The following is a 14,718-nucleotide window of genomic DNA, read 5'->3' as shown; positions in this document are numbered from 1 at the left end:
TGGGTGTGGGGAGGGAGGGAAGGGGTATAGGTACGAAGAACAGTTTTATCTTAAAAAAGCAAGGCTTATCGGACGGACTATATTTAGATTTTGTCTAAAAACTGCGAGAACAGCCTGGATTGTACAGATGGTGTGTGGTCTCTGTCTTTTACCTCTTTTGGGCATTTTCTGCCAGGACAGAGAGCCAGCTGCTTGCCAGCCCGTGGGAGCCAGGAAGAATGTCTGCAGCAGTGTGGTTGTGTAGGGTTGCAAACCTTCATCAGCTCTGGTCTGTAATATCCCCACATGTTTTTATCACATAGAACGTGGAGGAATGGGCTGAGTAGTCAGTAGAGTTCTTAATAATGACAGTAATGATAGCTGTTAATGTTTTCGTCTTTACTCTGTGCTGGGAGCTGTTCTAAGCGTATTACACGTGTTACTTATTCCTCACAGCAATTTATAAGGTGAGTGCTATCATTATCATCCCCATTTCCCAGATGATGGAGTTGAGGTAGTGAGAGAGCAGCTTACCTTGGGATCACACAGTAAGTGGTGAATTTGAATGCAGGCGATGGTATTTCCCTACCCTGTTGCTCCACTTCAGAGTCTCTTGTTACTGCTCCGACGTTGTTGATTTGGGTTTGCAAATCTTTGAAGCTACTGGGGAAATGATACTGGTGAAATCTCAAGTCTGGGAAGGAATTTGTGCTTTGCTATCAAGTTTACATGCATTTTTCCCATTTGGTGCCCGTGGCCATTCTCTGTGGTAGGGCCCAGGTATTGTTGTTATTGCCTTTTACAAAAGGGAGAGACTGAAGCCAGAAGGGGTTAGTTGACAGGAATCACACAGCTAGTTTTCAAAAGTCCAAAGCAGACTAGAAATCCCCTGCCTCTGGTTTCCCTTCTAACCTGCAGATTGAGCTGAGTCATCTCTGAACTTCTGTCCCCACCCCCAGACACTTTCAGTTCCTCAAGGGACTTGGGGAACTTCTTTCCTCCTTTCCAGATTGTTTCAAGACACTTGCCTCTGCCTTGAAGGCTGATTTGGCCCTCTCCTCCTCCTTTAGTCTGGAACCAAGCTGCTCGAGTTTGAATCCCAGCTCCACCCTTTCCTATGAGCCTCAGTCTCCTCATCTGTAAAATGAAGAGAATAATGTTATCTACCTCACAGGGTTGTTGTAAGGACTAAATGAGGGATTCATGCAGGGTTCTCAGAACAGGGCCTGATGTATATAATATGTGCTCAATAAATGTTAGCTGTTGCAATCACTCCTTCAAGCCTCATCTTGATTGTTAGTCCCTCCTTTAAGCCTTCTCCAGCCCTTTGAGCCTTATAGTAACCTTATATTGGATGTTTCTACAATACCTCACCACTTACACCTAAGGTGGCACTTGTCATACTTGTCCATATTCCTGCCTTCTGCATCGCTTCCCAACCTTCCCCTGACTATAATTTCTTTATTTACCTTTGGATCTGCAGTGTCTAGCACAGTGTTTAACACATAATGGGCACTCAATAAATATTTAGTAAGCTAAGTAATATTATCTTAGTTGATGTTCATCTAAGCGTCAGTAGGCTGGTTTAAAAGGGGACCTTTGAGTTTGCAGTGGAGTCCTGCTGGTACAAACAGCTCTTTTGTGCAATATGTAAAGACATCCCTCTAAGTGAATACTCTGAAAAACAAAATGCATCTCTTCTAGGTGGGTGACCTTCAGAGCTGATGTGACCCTATGCTAGGGCACCCCGTTTGGCCCGTCCAGCTCTGGCTGAACTTCAGCCCCCAGTCCCCTTTCAGCCGAGAACCAAACTGGAGATTTCAGATGCCTCATAGCACAACTTCACTATCTCTGAACAGAACATCTGGTTCCAGAAATAGTGTCCCACCAGCCCCATTTTATAGCGACCAACCTCGTAGTCTGAGACAACAATATATTCTGGTAATAGAAGAAAAACAAACACCACAGAGGTTGGCCCTGGATAAAATCATAAAGTACATTAAATTTGTTTCTAACACCCTCCCTTTCTTTTTCTTGGCATACCTTCAAACCCGTTTGACAAATATTATTGTGTCTTCCATTTGTAAGTCCCTATGCCAGATGTGTGGGATATAAACAGTTTGCTCACAGTCTAGTGAGGAAGGCAGACATATATACAACCAACTCTAATTGAAACCAGACTCTGTGAAGTGCTAATAATCATAGCTAACATTGGTTTTTTATTATGTGCAAGGCACTGTAATTTTTTTTTTTTTAAAACCTTATGTAGTCTTTTTTTTTTTTTTTTCCAAAGGATTTTCTTATTTATTTATTTATTTATTTATTTATTTATTTATTTATTTTTGGCTGTGTTGGGTCTTCGGTTCGTGCGAGGGCTTTCTCCAGTTGCGGCAAGCGGGGGCCACTCTTCATCGCGGTGCGCGGGCCTTTCTCTATCGCGGCCCCTCCCGTCGCGGGGCACAGGCTCCAGACGCGCAGGCTCAGCAATTGTGGCTCACGGGCCCAGCTGCTCCGTGGCATGTGGGATCTTCCCAGACCAGGGCTCGAACCCGTGTCCCCTGCATTAGCAGGCAGATTCTCAACCACTGCGCCACCAGGGAAGCCCAAGGCACTGTAATTTTTATACATACATCTGGCATTGTCTCATGTCATCTTCCCAAAAAAACCTATGATAGAGATTTCTGCATCTTACAGCTGTGGAGGGAAGTTACTTGGCCAACATCATCCAGATAGTAATAGGCAAAGGGGGGAATTTAGACCAATATAGTTAGGCTGCAAAGCTTGGGTTCCTAATAGTTAAGTTCTCCTACCTCCCTAAGAGCCATAATGGAAGTTTAAGGAAAATCCCATGAGAAACAGAACAGGGATTGATGATTTGGGGGAAAACTTCTCAAAGGATGGAACACTTCAGTTGGACCTAGAAAGACGAGTAGAGTCTGGTGCCCACAATAAGCCCTTCCAAATCCCAGCAGTGTTTAAAGACCTTTCTCTCTCTTTTACCAAAACCGCAGCCTAGATTTAAGAATAAAAAGCTTTTTTCACTTTTTTCCAGGTTCCAAGTAGGGAACCTATTTACATGTTCATCCTGGAGATTTGCAGGCAGAAGTCCAAAGTTTAGCCTGGACTATGAGTTTGGGATTACCAGTCCTGTAATCTAATAAACCTTTACAAAGTCAACAGGTGCATACTAAATGATTTCTTTAATCATGATTGTCTTGCATGGTCATTGGGCACATGTGGTAAACAGTTTTTACAAATGGCAGTGATTGGTCTTGCTTTTACTTGGCCAAACCATATTTTAAGAGTATTTTCTCCCTTGTGTTGTCTTTATGGTTGCTTCTGCACTCCATAACCAGTGGTTGTGCCGAAGGGCATTAATGTTTTATTCCACCTGCCTATGCAGAGTGAAGGTGAGGACTGGGGCACATCCCATAGGGTCTGTTCCTTGTGAGCTCCATTCCCTGAAAAGGTTTGGAGGGAGGCCAAAGTTGAGGGCAGCCCTTGTGGTGAAGAATCATCAAACCTCTTGAAGGTTTGATGGAAGTGCAGATGAGCGGAGGCACTGGCTTTGTCTTGGTGAATGTGTGTGTGTGTTCTGAGGCAGGTATTTCTTAAACTTCGATATGCATGTGCATCATTGGGGATCTTGTTAAAATGCAGATTCTGATCCCGCAACTCTGGAGTGAGGTCTGAGATTGTGCATTTCTAACAAGCTCCCAGGTGATAGTAATGCTGCCCCTACATAGGCCACACTTCGACTAGCCATGTCATAGTGTCATTGCATGCCATAGTGTCAGGGCTTATTTTGGTACCAAACAACCAAGCCCTCCCTTCCCCAGTGCTCCCCCCGCACCGCCCGTTCCTCTGAAGCTACCACTTTGAGTCACTGATCAGTTATGTCATTGCAGGATGATGGGAAACCTAATTCATGCATTCCTTTGTTCTTTCAGTAAACATATGTCCTAGAATTTTGCCATACAAGAAACAAATCTGAATCTTTATCACATACAATCTGTAATTGCACGTAAAGGCCCTGTGTTGGATTTCCTAAACATCTCCCACCTTTTCTCTATGGCTCCAATATTCCTTATGCTGCTTTCATTCCTGCCTCCAACCTGAGAAGTACTGGAACAGAACATTTGGCTGCCCCAGAGCCCTTTGCTGGGTGTTTGGAGTGCCCGAGAGCTGGGGCTACCAAGGATTCAGGACTCTGAGATGCGAGCAGCGTGCCAGGGGGCACTGTCTGCACTGCAGAAGTGAGGTGAGAATGATCCCAGACGCAAAGGAGGATAGTGAATGCAGAGAGGACCCATGGGATTTCTTTAGGTTTGGAAAATTGAGGGAATCATAAGGAAAAAAGAAGTCGTTGGAGTAGAGAAGGCAAGAGGGAGTTTGCCTAACATACTTCCATCCCACAGTTTTTGTGCTAGAGTATCAAAATGAATTTAGAGACCCAGGAACAATGGCAGTACATGCCCTACGTAAAAAGGTGTTTCCTTCTGATCCATAAGGAGGATGTGGACAATTTCTTTCTGTCCGTGAAGATGTAAGTAACATGGCACATGCTCATTAAAGAAGACATGAAATATGGATGAGAGGAGAAAGAAAAACAATCGCTCATGACGATATTTTGATGTATTTCCTTGTAGTTCCTTTTTCTATGCCTGGGTTGTTTCTCTTTTTTTTTTTTTTTAAATTTTTTAATTTATTTATGGCTGTGTTGGGTCTTCGTTTCTGTGCGAGGGCTTTCTCCAGTTGCGGCGAGCGGGGGCCACTCTTCATCGCGGTGCGCGGGCTTCTCACTATCGCGGCCTCTCTTGTTGTGGAGCACAGGCTCCAGACGCGCAGGCTCAGTAGTTGTGGCTCACGGGCCTAGTTGCTCCGCGGCATGTGGGATCTTCCCAGACCAGGACTCGAACCCGCGTCCCCTGCATTGGCAGGCAGACTCCCAACCACTGCACCACCAGGGAAGCCCTGTTTCTCTTTTTTAGCACTTACTTGACTACAAGCTTGAAAAATTACGGGGTGGCATTGTGATTGTTAGGCTATACATACAGTTTTAAAGCCTGACTTTTAGTGTAGCAGTGAAGCACAAGTATTTTCCACCTTATAGCATAGTCTTCGTTAGCATAATTTTTATAGTCACATAGTTTTTTTTAGCAGTGTCCCTGTTATTGAACATTTAGGTTGTTCCCATTTCCAATAAACATCTTTGTGAGTGAAGTTTTCCATATGTAGGGTTGCATGCTGAGGATAGAATCCCAGAAGTAGAATTACTGGATTAAAATTTGTAAATGTTTTTTAAAGTTCTTGATTACTATTAACAAGTTGCTTTACCAAAGGATGGACCCTTCATGCTCCCACAAGGAGTTCCTGTTTTGCTGCATCCCTGACAACTTAGGTGTTTTGTTTTGTTTTTTTCTTTAAATAATCGTGTCCGCTTTTATGTTGTTTTAGTTTGTTTAATTAGGTGAATTTGACATTTTTCACATAATGTGCTTCTTCTTTTGTATACTGTTTACATCCGTTGCCTGTTTATTACTTATTGGATTTTATGTTTTAAATTAATTTATGTGAGCTCTTGATAAAATAAAGATATTCAGGTTTTTCTGCTATATTTGCAACAGTTTTTCCAAAACCTTAGTGTTTTTATACAGAGACTTACAGCTATGAATAGATCCAATACATTTTTATCTGTGGTGTTATATTTTCAAAAAAGTTTGATATTGCATTTATTGTCTCTTTAAGCCAGGATAATTTTTTTAAAGTTCCAAGTAATTGTCATTTTTGTTTAAACCATTAATTTTTATTAATTTTTCATTTTATTTCACAATGATTAGAGAATATGGCTTTAATATTTCTGAGGTTTCTTTGTACCTAAGCATGTAGTGAATTTTTATAAATGTGAACACTTGTGAATAAGATATATTGTGTTTTTAAGATATAAAATTGGATATTTGTAAATCTATCCAGTCATTTCAATTATATGGTAATCCCTCCTCAACCATAATATTCTCCTATGTGAAATTATAGTAACATCTGCATTTACTTTTGTATACTTTTATTGTTACCTATGAGAATTTTCATTCCAGGAAAAAGAATGAGCTGTGAATAATTTTTTATTGTGGCTTATTAGAAAAGGGTGGGGGGCAGTGATAGAGAGTTGGGACTATAAAAGGAAGTAAAGTAGATGCAGAGAAGGAGTAAGTCAATAAAGTCTTGAGAAAGATGAAAGAAGATGACATAAAGTTCTCAGCATCTTAGGCAGCTGAGCCTTGTACGGCTACATAACTTTAGGAAGTATTGTAGTATGGTGTGAGTGAAAATCACCAAGTCTTTCCCTCCCAAATAATCATGGCAGGTCCCAGGAGGCCAGAGCCAGGAGGTGGGTCTGGTTGGCAGGATATAGAAGGGGAGGGTCAGAATCTCTGAACTATAAAATTGAAACAGTATTGCTCAAGTGGATAAAGACTCAGACATATGCACAAAAGACATCTGAAACAGTGTGTCATCAGCAAAATAACTTTTTAGGCACTGAACTGAAAAGGCAGGGTAGGGAGGACCCGAAAAGTTTCCAGTGAACAAAAGTTGGTAAATAGAAAGTAATAGTGCAGTACTCATATTTTCTAATTTAAGCTGTGTGAAATGTTCTTGATACCATCTTTTGCTTAATGTCTTCTTTTTTATTGCTTTATTTTGGTGTACTTACAAATAATCATTAGGGCTTTTTCATAGATTTATTTTCTTTTTCTTCTTTTTTGGTTGATATAGTAACAGTGGTAGGCTGCAAAGATTACAGCTCTGAATCCCCAGAATTTATGAATGTTACCTTATACGGAAAGAGTCTTTGCAGATGTGATTAAATTAAGGAATTTAAACTGGGGAGATCCTGGATAATCACAGATGGTCTTATAAGAGGGAGGAGGAGGGAGACCTGACACAGAAGAAGGCAACGCAACCATTGTAGCAAGATGCTGTGCTACTGGCTTTGAATATGGAGGAGAGGTCCACAAGCCAAGGAATGCAGAATGGGGAATGCATGGAATGCCATCAAGCAGATGGAAAAGGAAGAGTAGCCCTGCCCACACCTTGATTTCAGTCCAGTGAAATTGATTTCAGACTTTGGAACTTCAGAGCTGTAAGAGTAAATGTGTATTGTTTTAAGCCAATGGGTTTGTGGTAATTTGTTATGGCAGCTGTAGGAAACTAACACAGTAAGTGTTTAATACGTGGAAGTGGTGATGGTTTAGTTAGTTAATCTACAGGTTTATAGTGTGTATTGAGCCACGTGTTGTTCCAGTCAACTTACAGATGTTAACTCAGTTCTCAAACAACTGTTTGAAGTTGATACTGTCCCTGTCTTACAAATGAGAAACCAAGGAATGAGTAGTTAAGTGCCCTACCTAAAGTCTCTCAATTGGTAAGTGCTGAGGTTGAGATTTGAACCCATAGTTGTTGATCTTACTATTATTTCGAGATATAATTCACATATAATTAACCTGCTTAAAGTTTACAATTCATTGTTTTTAAACATAGTCACAGAATCGTGCGGCCATCACTACAATCAATTTTAGAACATTTTATCACCACAAGAGGAAACCCTGTACCCATTAGCATGAATTTAATTAACTTTAATATAGTTCTTTTCTCACTATGACTTTCCCCATTTTTGAGTTCTTAATTTTTGTTCCTGTCAAAATGATCTGGTGCATATGAAAGTAATTTTTTAGAAAGGGCATCAATGTGGTAAGAGAGTGACAACTTGTCTAAATATAGATAGCTTATCCCCCTCAATTAATTGGAAATATTCCCCCATTGTCTTGAGAAGTTTGATGCTGTGAAGTACTTTGAGGACAATGTTTTTCAGCCTGAACATTTTTCTCTTCTCTATTCCTGACATTTTCACAGTGAGACAACTGAGTATAGACTTCCTTTCATTGATTTTGCTTAGAATATGGTAAACCCTTTTGATTTCCAAATTCAGGACTTCTTTAGGGGCAAGAAAGATTTCTCTTTTCATAACTTTAATCAGTGCTCCTACTCTGTTCGTTTGCTTTTCTTCTTCAGGGACCTATTATTTGGATCTCTTATCTCTGAACTTACTCCATCCGTTTATCTCTCCCTTTCTTCCCTCCCTCCCTCCCTCTCTCTCTCTCTTTCTTTCCCTCTCTCTCTCCTTTCTTCCTTCCTTCTTTCCTTTCCTTCCTTTATTTCCCTTTGTATTCTGACAATATTTTCCTAATATTCCCTACATCACTGATTCAGTTTTCCTTAATTATTTCTAGTATAAACTTTCATTCAGCTACAGTATTTTTGGTTTCCATGAAATCTTTTATCCTAATCTGTTCTCTTCTCAGACCAACATCCTCTTGTATCTAACCAAAAAATAAGTAAAGTAAGATTTCCCTCTCTTTCCTGCATCATATCTATTTTGGAAGCAAGCTTTTCCTCTACCATTCTTTCTACTTATTGCAAAATTTATTTAATCTAAGGCCTTATCCTTGAAAGAAAAGAGATACCTTCTGTAGGGGTGCACAAATGAATGTATGTGTTTTTCATCTTATTCTAAACAGAATTTAAGGAAGCACTGGGAGATCCCAGTTCAGTGTTAGAGATGGGGAGTGCGTGGTCTACCCTTGGCGCCCTTAGATTCCGTTTGGATCCTAGAATAATGCAATCACCAAATGCAACATCCCCTGCTATGTGTGGGAAGACATCTCAGTCCTCTACCCAAAAAAGCTCACTCAGATCCAGGAAAGAAGGCAACAGTCCTGTTGCCATAGAGTCATGTTTCAGAGGATAGAGAGGCTACGGCTCTCAGGATTCTGTCAGTATTTTTGTCCAGAGGCGTAAAGGCATTCAGGAAGGACCCTTCTCTGGGCCCATTTTCTTGCTTTTGCCCCTTTCCCACTGAGAGCAAACCTTCATTAAACTGCGGAGTGAGCTCCTGCTCCACTGCTTAGCACCTTGCCCAAGTAATGTCTTTTGTTGGAGATCAGTTCTAAGTCTCTTTATACTCATGGTAGAGTAAGGTTATCAGTTCACAGAGGCAAAAATAAACACACAAACAAGCAAAACAAAGCAAGACAAAACAACAAACCCGGGACTTCCCAAAGAGTTCCCTGTGCCCCTCCCGTCACACCGTGCTTCTCTTCTCCCACAGTGCGCTTTTGTTGATCCCAAGTTAATGAGTGTTAGGTGGGCCAGCTGAGGCCTCTGCTTACTTGCCCCTGGTCATGCTGCCTTGTCTCAGAAGAGGTGATGCTGGCCGTTAGTGTCATTTCTTAATGCTAATGCACTGATGTTTCATTTGAGGAAAAAATATCATTTCTTTTAGGATACAGATATAGAGTTTCACAAGAATGTGGGAGAGTGTGGCAAAGTATTTTCACTTATGCTGTCATCATACTTAGTGGTCATAAGACTTGGCTCTGTGAGATCACTCTGGCAGGAATGAACCAAGAAGTTGGTGAGCAATGGGAAGAGACTAGTATTGGGCTTTTGCAATAGTCCAGTAGGTGAGAGATGATGGGGACCTGTACTAAGGCATTGATGGTGGGTGGGTGGGGGAGAGGGATGGATGAGAGGAGCTGGATTTAAACAATATTTATGAGGTAGAGTTTGAGGTAGAGGGCTAGGTGGTTTGTTGGGAGGGAAGGAGAAGGAGATGTTAAGATTTATTCTCAAGTTTAGCTTTAGATGATTGGATTAATATTTATGAATAAGACTGGGAATGAGGGAGGGAGAGTGGATTTGGCAGGGGAGGAGGGAGATAATAAGTTCATCCTGGCACATCCTGGCACGTGCTAAATATGAGATGTTTATAAGATATCAAGGCAGAGATATTCTGTTGGTTGCTGGAAATGTGGATGTAGAGCTTGGAGAGGTCTGGCCAAAATCAAGAGATAATGGGAGTTAGAGTTGGAGCATGGAGTCAATAGTTGAAAATATGAGCATTTAAAATATGAGTCACCCTGGAAAGTATAGGGAATGATTGTTATACAGCAGAAACTAACACAACATTGTAAGGCAATTATACTCCAATAAAGATGTTGGGCTTCCCTGGTGGCGCAGTGGTTGAGAATCTGCCTGCCAATGCAGGGGACACGGGTTCGAGCCCTGGTCTGGGAAGATCCCACATGCCGCGGAGCAGCTGGGCCCGTGAGCCACAATTACTGAGCCTGCGCGTCTGGAGCCTGTGCTCCGCAACAAGAGAGGCCGCGATAGTGAGAGGCCTGCGCACCGCGATGAAGAGTGGCCCCCGCTTGCCACAACTAGAGAAAGCCCTCGCACAGAAACGAAGACCCAACACAGCCATAAATAAATAAATAAATAAATAAATAAAAAATAAAACAACAATTATACTAAAAAAAAAAAAGAAAAGAAAAGAAAGTATAGGGAATGAAAACAGAAGAGATGAAGACTGGAACCCAAGGAAACACCAACAATAAAGGGATGGGAAAAGAAATGCCTTAAGAAGAGAGATTCAGAAAGAAAACCTAAAAAGGTAAGAGAAAGCCAAGGAGAGTCTGAACCCAGTAGCCAAGGGAGAGTGTGTTTTGAGACCAAAGTTTCTAGAAGAAGTGCCAAAGCTGCAGATTAGACGAGAAAGAGAATGGGAAGAGGTATTGTATTTTCTATTCTTCTAGCACCTCCCACCCCTGCCCTCTACTCCTGCCCCACAGTATAATGTTTTTGGGAATTGGGATGCACTTTATAATATTTCCTACCCACAGACCCTTAATCCCTCCAGCAAAAACCCTTAAAACTCTAATGGCACATTTTACAGTGGAAGAGATGTGGTGATTGGGTTTGAGAATTTGGAGCTTATAAATATCCTTGGTGAAAACAGACTTAGTAGAATATTAAGAGGTTAAACAGCAGAAGTTAAGAAAGTAGGAACATTGAGCTTATTAGATAACTCAAGAAGTGAGGTGGTGGAGGGAAAGAGAGAGCTGACGTGAGGGATGAGTTGGATCAAGGGAAGAATGTTGCAGACTAGAGTGGACTTGATTATGTTTGAAGGATAAGAGCCAACAGGGGGGATTCCCTGGCGGTCCAGTGGTTTAGGACTCCGTGCTTTCACCGCCAGACCCAGGTTCATTCCCTGGTCAGGAAACTAAGATCCTGCAAGCTGCACGGTGCAGCCAAAAAAAAAAAAAAAAAAAAAAGAGCCAATGGAAGGAAGATGGACTCATTCATTAACAAATATTTATTGAGCAAAGAGTATATGTCACGCACTGTTCTAGGCACTGAGGATACAGTGGAAAGCAAAACAAAATCCTTGACTTCACAGGGTTTATGTTCTGGGTGGAGGGGTGGGGTGAGGGCAGACAGATAATTAGCAAAAAAAAAAAAAGTAAGATGTATGGTATGTTAGTGATAAGTACTAAGAAAAAATCAAAGCAGGAAAGGGAGTTGAGAAGTATTGGGAGGTTACAATTTTACATAAGGTGGTAAAATAGAAGGTGATTGGGAAGAAAGACCTTAAAGAGGTAAAGAAGTCCAGCATGTGGCTCTCTCTGGGAAGAATGTTCCAGGTGGCAAGGTTGGCAAATACAAAGTCCTGCAGAGAAATTAAGTGTTTAAGGAAGAACAAAGAAGCCAGTGTGGCTGAGTTGAAGAGAGGTGACAAGGAGGTGAGAGCTGAGGGACTTCCCTGGCCGTCCAGTGGTTAAGGCTCCATGCTTCAAATGCAGGGGGTGTGGGTTCAATTCCTGGTCAGGGAATAAGATCCCACATGCTGTGTGGCCAAAAAAAAGGAAAAAAAAATGCAGGAGGTGAGAGCTGAGAGGTGGATTTGAACTAAACAGACTGTCTAGGGTCTTGCAGGCCATTGTTAACCTTTGGCTTTACTTATAGTGAAATGGGAAACCACTGTGGGTTTTGAGCAGAGTAGTGACTGGATCCAATTCACGTTTTGATAGGCTCCCTGTGGCTACTCTGTGGAGAATAGACTGAAAGGGGGCAAAGGTGGAAGAGAGAGATCAGTTGGGAGGCTACTGCAATAATACCAGTGAGAGATGATTATGTCTAGTCCTAGGGGTAGCAGTAGAAGTTGTGAGAAATGATTGGATTTTAAAAAATTCAGGTAGAGTTGATTTACAATATTATATTACTTTTGAGTGTATAGCACAGTTATTAAAAATTTTTATAGATTATACTCTATTTAAAGTTATTATAAAATATGGGCTATATTCCCTGTGCTGTACAATATATCCTTGTAGTTTATTTATTTTATACGTAGTAGTTTGTATCTCTTAATGCCCTGCCCCTGTCTTGCTCCTCCCCCTTCCCTCTCCCCACTGGTAACCACTAGTTTTTTCTCTATGTCTGTGAGTCTGTTTCTGTTTTGTTACATTCATTCATTTGTTTTATTTTTTAGATTCCACATATAAGTGATAACATACAGTATTTGTCTTTGTCTGTCTGACTTATTTCATTAAGCATAATACCTATCTATGTTGTTACAAATGGCAAAATTTCATTCTTTTTTATGGCTGAGTAGTATTCCATTGTATATATATACCACATGTTCTTTATCCATTCATCTGTTTATGGACACTTAGGTTGCTTCCATATCTTGGCTGTTGTAAATAGAGCTGCTGTGACCAATGGGGGTGCATGTGTCTTTTCCTTGAATCTGTGTTTTTGTTTTCTTTGAATATATACACAGGAGTGGAATTGCTGGATCATGGTATTTCTCATGGTATTTCTATTTTTAGTTTTTTGAGGAACCTTCATACTGTTTTCCATAGTAGCTGCACCAACTTATATTCCCAACAACACTGTACAAGGGTTCCTTTTCTCCGCATCCTCGCCAACATTTGTTGTGTTCTTTTTGATGATAACCATTCTAACAGGTGTGAGGTAGTATCTTGTTGTGGTTTTGATTTGCATTTTTCTGATGATTAACAATGTTGAGCATGATTACTATTTTTGACAACATATTTTACATATTTCTGTTTTGTGTATCCCTTAACTGCTTATTGCAGATATAGATGATTTTATCACTTTTGTCTTTTAACTTTGCTACTAGCTTTGTATGTGGTTGACTTACTACCTTTATTGTATATTTGCCTTTACTGATGAGCTTTTTCCTTTTGTAATTTTCATGTTTTTAGTTATGGCCTTTTCTTATGTCTTAGAGAAGTCCCTTTAACATTTCTTGTAAAACTGGTTTGGTGGCGCTGAACTCTTTTAGTTTTTGCTTGTCTATGAAACTTTTGATCTCTCCATTAAATCTGAGCGAAAGCCTTGCTGAGTAGAGTATTCTTGGTTGTAGGTTTTTCCCTTTCATTACTTTAAATATATTGTGCCACTCTCTTCTGGCCTGCAGAGTTTCTGCTGAAAAGTCAGCTGATTATGCTTGATATAATCTTAGAGGTCTCTTAAACTTTCCTCATTTCTTTTTATTCTTTTTTCTGTTCAGCATCAGTGATTTCCTCTACTCTGTCTTCTGGTTTGCTGATCCATTCCTCTATATCATTTAGTCTGTTGTTGAGTCCTTCTAGTGTATTTTTCATTTCAGTTATTGTATTCTTCATCTCTGTTTGGTTCTTATTTTTATTTTCTCTTTGTTAAAAACTTCTAACTTCTCACTCTGTTCATCCATTCTTCTCCTGAGTTCGTTGATCTTTACAATCATTACCTTGAATTCTTTATTGGATAGATTGCCTATCTCCACTTCACTTAGTTTTTCTTCTGGGATTTTATCTTGTTTCTTCCTTTGGAACATGTTCCTCTGTCACCTCATTTTGCCTAAGTTGCTGTTTTTATTTCTATGTATCTGCCAGGTTGGTTATATTTCCCAACCTTAGAGAAGTGAGCAGATGTCCTATGAGTCCCAGCAGCACACTCCCCTCTGGTCACCAAAGCTATATGCTCTAGGGGTGCCCCTATGTGGGCTGAGTCCTTCTGTTGCAGCAGGCTGACTGCTGTGGATGGTCTGGTAGGTGTGGCTGGCCCCCAGTCTGGTTGGTTGCCACGTCCTGCCTTGTGTGGGGGCTGCTAGCTGCTGGTTGGTGGGGCTGGGTCATAAGGCAGCTGGCTGCAGAACCCCAGGGGTCTCAAGCCTAGCGCTGGCTCACTGGTGGGCAGAGCCAAGTTTTGGGGTGGTGGTTGTGGCGTCAGGGTTCCCTGATCTAGTGTTGGCCTGGTGGTGGGTGGAGCTTGTTCTTGACATGGCTAGCTGTGGGTTCTGGGGTGTCCTAAAGCTGGTGCTGGCCTGCTGGTGAGTGGGGCTGAACCTGGGGCAGCTGGCTGAGTAATCCAAGGTATCTCAGAGCTGGTGTTGACCTGAGTGGGTGGGGCTAGAGCCCAGGGGATCCCAGGGATAATGTTGGCCCACTGGTGGGTGGACACATGTCTCAAGGTCTCTGGCTACAGGGCCCTGGGGGTCCTGAAGCTGGTGTCAGCCTGCTGGTGGGTGGGGCTGGATCTCAGGGAGTCCCAGGGCTGGTGCTGGCCCACTGGTGGGCAGAGCCAGATCCTAGAGTCTCTGGCTCCAGAGCCCAGGGGTCCAAAAGCAGGTGTTGGACTGCTGGTGGGTGGGGCCAGTTCCTGACACAGCTGGCTGCAGGATCTGGGATGTACTGGAGTTTGTGTTGGCCTGCTGGTAAGTGAGGCCCCATCCCAGTGTGGCTGGCTGAGGGGCTCAACTTGCCTCGGAGCTGGTGTTGATCTGCTGGTGGGCAGAGCTGGGGCCCAGTGGGTCCTGGGGTTGGTGCCTACCTGCTG

At 41.9% G+C, this 14,718-nt stretch overlaps 1 protein-coding gene across 6 annotated transcripts in view; it reads left to right on the top strand.

Moving 5' to 3' along the window:
• ENTPD1 (ectonucleoside triphosphate diphosphohydrolase 1) overlaps window positions 1-14,718 on the top strand; it is a 119,606-nt gene that overhangs the window by 26,175 nt on the left and 78,713 nt on the right. The gene's annotated exons all lie outside the window — the stretch shown is intronic.

Source organism: Balaenoptera acutorostrata, chromosome 16 (genome assembly GCF_949987535.1).
Source record: "Balaenoptera acutorostrata chromosome 16, mBalAcu1.1, whole genome shotgun sequence".
Lineage (NCBI taxonomy): Eukaryota > Metazoa > Chordata > Mammalia > Artiodactyla > Balaenopteridae > Balaenoptera > Balaenoptera acutorostrata.
This window is presented reverse-complemented; position numbering and strand designations above follow the sequence as displayed.